Genomic DNA, 6,704 nt, shown 5'->3' on the forward strand with positions numbered 1-6,704 from the left:
TGCCCAAATGAAAGCATTCAATGCGCGCTATTGAAGCCGGGTGGGACATTCTGCAACCGCCTTTGAATACAGTTGTTCTTTTTCCACCAGAAAAGTAATATGTTGTTCACTTATGGGAAGTTTGAAGAATGTTCAAAAATGGAAAGAAGAAAAGCTTACATATAGTCCCCAGCCCCCCAACCCAGAGACACGTGCCTTTGCTGGTTTTTCTACCTTCCCCGGGATGAACGTGGTTCTGGCCACGCCAAGCCCTCCTGCCATTGCCCACTGCCAGCTCTCCCCAGACTGTGCTCAGGACTAGGCAGCTCAGCAGGGAGTGTGGAGTGTGGGCACTGTTAGTCTGAAGGCCGTCTGGTAGGCTCAGGAGGAGGGGAACCTGAGCCCTGGTGGCCAGGGGAGACGGGCTTTGAGGGGCAGGGTGGGAGGGGTTGTCCATTCTTCTGACACTTCACACAAGACCCCAGGAGCCGTGTGGCCTCCTTCCTGGAAGATCTGGAAACGGGATAAGGGTGGGGACAGTTTCAGAGGTGAAAACGCTACAGGATCAGTCCCATCCTCCCAGCCCAGGAACTAGCTGCAGGGTCCCCCGTGGGGCCATCCATCTGTGTGCAGCAGCGGGACAGGAAGGCAGCTGGCTGCTGATGGTGTCTGGAGTGCATGACAAATAGCCCAGTCTAGACAGATGGAGAGTGAGGGGACTCTGCCCTGGCACCACTGCTGAGCCCAGAGACAAGCAGGTCGTGTCCTGGGCCTGGAGAAGCTACAGCCCCATGGAGGGACATGGCTGCCCTGGGCTGGTTGGGGTCTAGGCAGCCGCTGAAGCTGGACTACAGCCCAGGCAGAGCTGCGCTCCGATCCTGCCCACTCTTCTCTGGCTGGGTGACCTCCAGCGTGTCACCTGACTGCTCTGAGCCCAGGGCTGTGAGAGACGTCAGGGCAAGCTCTCCTTGCCAGGATGGCAGGGAATCCAGGCCTTGGCAGAGGTCGGCCCGCCTGAACCTTCAAGGCTAGACGCATTGCCTGTCCCACCTCTGCAGAGCTCCAAATGTGTCCTGCCCGCCCTGACCTTGGCACACCCACCGCGCTTCCTCCTGGTGTCTCTGCCCCTGGCACCGTCTTGCCCAGCTCTCAGGGGCCCGTCCTTGTGATTGCCTGGCCTGCTCTGTGATGCCCAGGGCTTCCTGGCAGCAGACGCTGAATTCTCAGCTCCTCTAGTGTGCACCTGCCCTGTCGGCACCCACGGTGACCACCGTGTCCAAGCAGCCCCCGCCGCAGCCAGCACAGTCCAATGCGTTTCCCGCGTGCTTTCCGCCCCTGCATATTCGCTCCTGTGTTTGCCTCTTCAGTGTCCTTGTCTCCCTAGAAGGTGAGCTCCGTGAGGGCACAGAGCCAGCAGCCGATTTGCCGCTGTCTCCCTGGAAGTGGCGGGTGAAGTGGCTTGATGAGTGCTTGTCAAATGGGTGGACAGGTGGATGGATGGATGGATGGATGGATGGACGGACGGACGGATGGACAGACGGATGGATGGATGGATTGATGGATGATTGGATGGATGGATGGATGATTGGATGGATGCGTGAATGGATGGATGGATGGATGGATGATTAAATGAATGGATGGATGGATGGATGGATGGATGCGTGGATGGATGGATGGATGGATGGATGGATGATTGAATGACTGGATGGATGGATGGATGGATGATTGGATGGATGGATGGATGATTGAATGACTGGATGGATGGATGGATGGATGATTGGATGGATGGATGGATTGTTCACAGACATCACTAAGTCAGCTCCATGCTTGGGCACCGGGCCTAGTGCTCGAGATGTGGACCCACTGTGTCTGACCCCTGTCCCCAGCGAGTTTGGTGTCTGGAGAAGGGACAGATACAAACACAATTCAGACACATGCTGAGGGTGCACATGGCATACAGAAGCCTTAGAGCCACCATTTGTCCCAGCTGGTCCTCAGCGCTCCCAGTTCACAGCTGTGGCCCAGTGGCCTTAGTGCCCCCTTTACTGGCGAGGGCCCAGTTGGACGTTAAATCATCCCATGGCCCTAATTTAGAGGAGCAGGAGGGTCACATGTCCCCACTCAGAATGAAAAGGAGGCTGCGTCTGCGCCTTCCAGGGGCTCTGTGGGTGAAGAGGAAGGGGTGACCACCTAGCACAGCCAGGTCAGTCTAAGAAGAACCTTGAAGAAAAGGCACAATCCTCCCAGGGAAACAGAGCCAAGGCAGGCTCAGGTACAGAGGTGCGCCCTGGGCACCATGAGGAAGAAGGAACCCCGACGCCAAAGCGCGGTAAGGAAACCGAGGCGGCCAAAGACACAAAGGGGAGATTAGAAAGGACAGCGGTGAAGGGCTCTACGGGGGATTGCAAATGGATTGCACGCAGGAGAGGGATGATACCAGACACACGTGAAAGACATCAAACTAACAGCCGAGAGGTGGCCAAGCAACGGGGGAGGGGGTCCACGCTGGGCAGGGGACGCACAGGAAGCTGTTGCAGCAATTCGGGGAAGGGGGAAGAGCTGGTGCAGCCTCCAAAGAGGACAACGGCAGGAAGGCTGCAGGGAAGGATCTGAGGCCTGGGGGAAGGGGGAGGCTAGAATTTGCAGTGGAACAAGGTCAGATCAGGAAAGGAAGAAGTCAGGAGGCTTCACAGAGGGAAGGTTAGGAAAATAAAACACAGGCACCTACTGAGAAGGACAAAAGGACCGGGGTCCTGAGAGGGGACTCTGGATCCTGAGAGGGGGCTGTGGGAACTGAGAGGGGGCTGTGGGTCCTGACAGGGGGCTGTGGGACCTGAGAGCGGGCTGTGGGATCCTGAGAGGGGGCTGTGGGTCCTGAGAGGGGACTGTGGGAACTGAGAGGAGACTGTGGGAACTGAGAGGGGACTGTGGGGTCCTGAGAGGGGACTGTGGGAACTGAGAGGGGGCTGTGGGAACTGAGAGGGGACTGTGGGTCCTGAGAGGGGGCTGTGGGACCTGAGAGGGGGCTGTGGGAACTGAGAGGGGACTGTGGGTCCTGAGAGGGGGCTGTGGGACCTGAGAGGGGGCTGTGGGAACTGAGAGGGGACTGTGGGTCCTGAGAGGGGGCTGTGGGTCCTGAGAGGGGGCTGTGGGACCTGAGAGGGGACTGTGGGACCTGAGAGGGGACTGTGGGGTCCTGACAGGGGACTGTGGGAACTGAGAGGGGACTGTGGGTCCTGAGAGGGGACTGTGGGTCCTGAGAGGGGGCTGTGGGACCTGAGAGGGGGCTGTGGGTCCTGAGAGGGGACTGTGGGATCCTGAGAGGGGACTGTGGGATCCTGAGAGGGGACTGTGAGTCCTGAGAGGGGGCTGTGGGACCTGAGAGGGGACTGTGGGACCTGAGAGGGGACTGTGGGATCCTGAGATGGGGCTGTGGGTCCTGAGAGGGGACTGTGGGTCCTGAGAGGGGACTGTGGGTCCTGAGAGGGGGCTGTGGGACCTGAGAGGGGACTGTGGGTCCTGAGAGGGGACTGTGGGACCTGAGAGGGGGCTGTGGGACCTGAGATGGGGCTGTGGGACCTGAGAGGGGACTGTGGGAACTGAGAGGGGACTGTGGGATCCTGAGAGGGGACTGTGGGATCCTGAGAGGGGGCTGTGGGATCCTGAGAGGGGGCTGTGGGACCTGAGAGGGGGCTGTGGGAACTGAGAGGGGGCTGTGGGAACTGAGAGGGGGCTGTGGGAACTGAGAGGAGACTGTGGGAACTGAGAGGGGGCTGTGGGAACTGCGAGGGGACTGTGGATCCTGAGAGGAGACTGTGGGACCTGAGAGGGGACTGTGGGAACTGAGAGGGGGCTGTGGGAACTGAGAGGGGGTTGTGGGAACTGAGGGGCGACTGTGGGACCTGAGAGGGGACTGTGGTATCCTGAGAGGGGAGTGTGGGACCTGAGAGGGGAGTGTGGGACCTGAGAGGGACTGTGGGAACTGAGAGGGGACTGTGGGACCTGAGAGGGGACTGTGGGATCCTGAGAGGGGAGTGTGGGACCTGAGAGGGGACTGTGGGAACTGAGAGGGGACTGTGGGAACTGAGGGGGGGCTGTGGGAACTGAGAGAGGACTGTGGGATCCTGAGAGGGGGCTGTGGGATCCTGAGAGGGGGCTGTGGGATCCTGAGAGGGGGCTGTGGGACCTGAGATGGGGCTGTGGGAACTGAGAGGGGACTCTGGATCCTGAGAGGGGGCTGTGGGAACTGAGAGGGGGCTGTGGGAACTGAGAGGGGGCTGTGGGAACTGAGAGGGGACTCTGGATCCTGAGAGGGGGCTGTGGGAACTGAGAGGGGGCTGTGGGAACTCAGAGGGGACTGTGGGATCCTGAGACGGGGCTGTGGGTCCTGAGAGGGGGCTGTGGGACCTGAGAGGGGACTGTGGGACCTGAGAGGGGACTGTGGGAACTGAGAGGGGACTGTGGGACCTGAGAGGGGGCTGTGGAAACTGAGAGGGGACTGTGGGAACTGAGAGGGGGCTGTGGGATCCTGAGAGGGGGCTGTGGATCCTGAGAGGGGACTGTGGGTCCTGAGAGGGGGCTTTGGGACCTGAGAGGGGACTCTGGATCCTGAGAGGGGACTGTGGATCCTGAGAGGGGGCTGTGGGACCTGAGAGGGGACTGTGGGAACTGAGAGGGGACTGTGGGAACTGAGAGGGGGCTGTGGGATCCTGAGAGGGGGCTGTGGATCCTGAGAGGGGACTGTGGGTCCTGAGAGGGGGCTGTGGGAACTGAGAGGGGGCTGTGGGTCCTGAGACGGGGCTGTGGGACCTGAGAGGGGGCTGTGGGATCCTGAGAGGGGGCTGTGGATCCTGAAATGGGGCTGTAGGACCTGAGAGGGGGCTGTGGGACCTGAGAGGGGGCTGTGGGTCCTGAGAGAGGCTGTGGGTCCTGAGACGGGGCTGTGGGTCCTGAGATGGGGCTGTGGGACCTGAGAGGGGGCTGTGGGAACTCAGAGGGGACTGTGGGTCCTGAGAGGGGGCTGTGGGACCTGAGAGGGGGCTGTGGGTCCTGAGAGGCGGCTGTGAGTCCTGAGACAGGGCTGTGGGACCTGAGAGGGGACTGTTGGCAGCTGGCCCTGGGATGGGAACAGGTTCATATCACACTTGGAGAAAGGACACCCAGGGGGCCAATGGGGAAACCCCCAGGTTTGTGTTTCCTATGTTCATCTCTAAATAAATGTAGATGGTCAGAGATGGTGATCAAAGTCCATTTTGTGTGTCTCCTTCCCATGGGCACCCACTTGTTCTGGCAAGACCCCTTTTCCCACTGGATCGCGTTGGCATCTGTGTGGCAGGTCAGCTGGCTGACTTCTGGACTCAATTCTGTCGACTGCTCTATCTCACTATCCTTCCGTCAGCGCCCCACAATCATCATTACTGTAGCTTCACATTAAGTTACGAAATCAAGTGATGTCACTCCTACAATTTTATATTTCTTCTTCATGACTTACATTTCTTTCCTTTTTTTTTTTTTTAAAGGTAATCAGTTATTTAATTAGATTATTAGGACATTTAAAACACCAATTTGTGAGGATAAATTCCATTTGTCAGGGCAAACACAGATTGCAGGTAGCCCTGGAGCTGAGGAATGGCTTTGAGTTTTGGTAAAATTTGTGAGTCCACAGCTTTCTAATCAATCTTGCGCTGCTCTGTAATCTCGTATTTCTCTTTTTCTGTGTCGAAGATCTCACCTTCCTGGGGTCTGGGCTTCCGCAGCTGCTTCTTCTTGAAGTAAGCATCAGTACGATGTTTTGGGATTTTTACATTGCTGATATCAATTTTGGTTGAGGTGGCAATGACAAATTTCTGGTGCGTTCATCACAGAGGAACTCTATTGAGGACCAGAGGTCCAGTCACAAGTAACAAGCCACTAGCCAGCTGCTTCAGGAAAACCACCCTCTTGCCCCTGTGGCGTCCAATGAGGATGATCAGAATGGTCCCGGGGGTGATGCTGGCTCGCACTTTTCTCACGTGCTGACTAAGGGGTTTTTGCCGTGGCTCAACAGCTTTCGAGGCACATCTTCAGTAGGATGATACCTGGGCATTTTGCGAAGTTTAACCACCCGGGTACCGCCGTTTTTGTCACCACCAACTGGTTTTGTAACAGTTGCAAGAACCTTCTCCTTTTTCTTTTCAACCTTGGATTTAGCCGCTGAGTACTTCCTCTTGTACATGGCCTTTCTGGAATACGTGGCAGATGGGGAATACCTGCCAATTCCTCTGACGAGAACAGGATTGCGGCTGCAATGGGGCTTCCACTTCTTGGGCTTTTTAGCCTTGAGGTTAGCCTTTTTCACTTTGCCACCAGCATCAGCCTTCTTGGCTTCAGATTTCTTCTCTTTAGTATCCGGCTTCTCAACTTTTTCACCCACCATCTTGCAAGATGGGGAAGAGAACTAAGGCCCCGGCTTCCGGTCTCTAAGCAATCCTCTTTCCTTTTTTTTAGACCTAGTCTGGCTCCTGTCCACCAGGCTGGAGTGTAATGGCATGAACTCGGTTCACTGCAACCTCTTCCTCTCGGGTTCAAGTGATTCTCCTGCCTCAGCCTCCCAAGTAGCTGGGATTACAGGTGTCCACCACCACGCCCAACTAATTTTTGTATTTTCAGTAGAGACGGGGTTTTATCATGTTGGCCAGGCTGGTCTCAAATTCCTGACCTCAGGTGATCCGCCCGCCTTGGCCTCC

The 6,704-nt window shown here is 57.2% G+C and overlaps 1 pseudogene; it reads right to left on the minus strand.

Annotated features, from left to right (window-relative positions):
• Positions 1-5,501: 5,501 nt before the first annotated feature.
• LOC110569509 (large ribosomal subunit protein eL6-like) lies at positions 5,502-6,394 on the minus strand (annotated as a pseudogene).
• Between the last annotated feature and the right edge of the window lie 310 nt (positions 6,395-6,704).

This window comes from Aotus nancymaae, unplaced genomic scaffold (assembly GCF_030222135.1).
Source record: "Aotus nancymaae isolate 86718 unplaced genomic scaffold, 86718_ANA_hifiasm-v0.15.2.pri h1tg000106l, whole genome shotgun sequence".
In the NCBI taxonomy this organism is placed as follows: Eukaryota; Metazoa; Chordata; class Mammalia; order Primates; family Aotidae; genus Aotus; species Aotus nancymaae.